The sequence below is a fragment of the Chrysochloris asiatica genome, unplaced genomic scaffold, assembly GCF_000296735.1.
Source record: "Chrysochloris asiatica unplaced genomic scaffold, ChrAsi1.0 scaffold00021, whole genome shotgun sequence".
Classification (NCBI taxonomy): Eukaryota; Metazoa; Chordata; class Mammalia; order Afrosoricida; family Chrysochloridae; genus Chrysochloris; species Chrysochloris asiatica.
In genome coordinates this window covers 13897830-13899957 of record NW_006408539.1, presented here as the reverse complement: position 1 = coordinate 13899957, position 2128 = coordinate 13897830, and positions in this window count along the sequence as shown.

Sequence of the window (2128 nt, the reverse complement as noted above, 5' to 3'; positions counted from 1 at the left end):
TGCCGACCTTCTGATTCAAACTGACCTTGAAGTCAAGGGCTTATTCTGCGGTGCCACACTAGGTCTCCTCCGGGTCTTGTATAGATGTTAAAATACAAATATGTGTGTGTGTGTGTGTGTGTGTATATATATATATATAGAGAGAGAGAGAGCGAGAGAGAGAGAGCGAGAGCGAGCTCTGGTAGCGTAGTGGTTACGAATAGGGCTGTGAACCGCAAGGTCAGCTGTTCGAAACTTCCAGCTGTCCTGCGGGAGAAAGACGAGGCTTTCTGCTCCCGTAAAGATTTCCAGTCTCGGAAACCCTGTACAAGGTCGACTCGTCTCCACGGCACACAACAACAACCACATTCATATATATATAAATTATATATATGTGTATATATATAGTGCATTTTGTCTTCTGTTTTCCACTTAGAATTAGAGTTAAAGTTTTCTATGGCTTCACATAGATGTTTAAATTTTTATTGTAATGGGTATATAATGTTAAATCTAATCATCTACAGTAGAACATTTCTATCCTTTAAAAGTTCCCGTTTGCAGATACTATCACAATATGCATTTTTATGTAAATATCTTGCTTTTTGTTAATTACTTTCATAATATAAAATTCTCAGAAGTGAGATAATTTCCTTAAGCAGTAGATATGTTATAGCTCTTGCGATGCATTTCCATATTGTTTTGTGACATATGTGATCATTTCACTTTGCTATATGCATGCACAGAAGTTTAATGAAATAAAGCTGAACTCAGATTTACATTATAGCTCCCCATCCCCCAAAACCATTTGGGCAGATAACTTGGGTACATTCACTTATATTTTTTATATAGAAAATTAAGTGGTGCATTTAAAAAATTTTTAAAGCTAAAAGGATATATTTGTGTAGGATAATGACAATGTTTTCTTTTGGCCTTTACAGATATTAAGAATTGCACTGTTACCCATTTGACAATAGAAAATGATGACAATCTACTATTTTATGTAAATTCTCCTTTTTTTTTTTTTCCAGGTGAAATCATAGCTAATCCCAATGTTTATTCATAACTTTTTTTTATTAAAGATTTTTTTTTATAATATGGTTTGTATTTGCTTACAATAAAACACCATAGTGACATACTGAATAATAATAAATGCTGCCACATAATTATAAAGAATCAATTCAGTTAAAGTAGATAATAATCATAAAACATCCAAGATTTCTCAGTTTCAGTGATAACAATTATAGACACTCCAAATGTTGGGTTGGTGTTATTCTTAAAAATTATAATGGCTAGGTTTGCTTCCATTATTATTAGATAATAATACATTGATCCTGATTAATGAGCTGTGAACAATGCAATGATTTGGGGGGGGGGAGATGGCAAGAACATATGAACAAAAATAATCTATTTCTATTAGAATAATATAATCATTTGTACACTCTCTAGCTCTACTTATTTTAATTTAATTGACTTTTTTTCTATTTCAACATTGCAATATGAGTTGGGATGAACTTATTCCTGGAATAAAATAAAACAAAGTGTGGATTTCTATTCTAATCTTGCTATTATCAAAATAGGTATTTTACAGACTGGTTATTGTTGTTATTAGGTGCCGTCGAGTTGGTATCGACTCATAGTGACCCTATGTATAACAGAATGAAACACTGCCTGGTCATGGGCCAATCTCACAATTGTTGCCATGCTAGAGCCCATTGATGCTGCCACTTTGCCAATCCATCTGGCTGGGGGACTTCTTTTTTTTTATGTGACCCTCCACCTTATCAAATATGATATCCACTTCTGACAATATGTCCAAAGTATGAGAGATGAAATTTGTCCATCCTGACTTTCAAGGAGCATTCTGGCTGAACTTCCAACACAGATTTGTTGGATCTTTTGGCATACCATGGCACTTTCAATATTCTCCTCGAACACCGTAACTCAACAGCACCAATTCTTCTACAGTCTTCCTTATTTACTGTCCAGCTTTCACATGCATATAAGATTATTGAAAATACCATGGCTTGGGTCAGGAGCACCTTAGTCCTCAAGCTGACAGATTTGCTCTTCAACACTTAAAAAAGGTCTTGTGCAGCAGATTTGCCTAATGCAATATGTCATTTGATTTCTTGACTGCTGCTTCCATGAG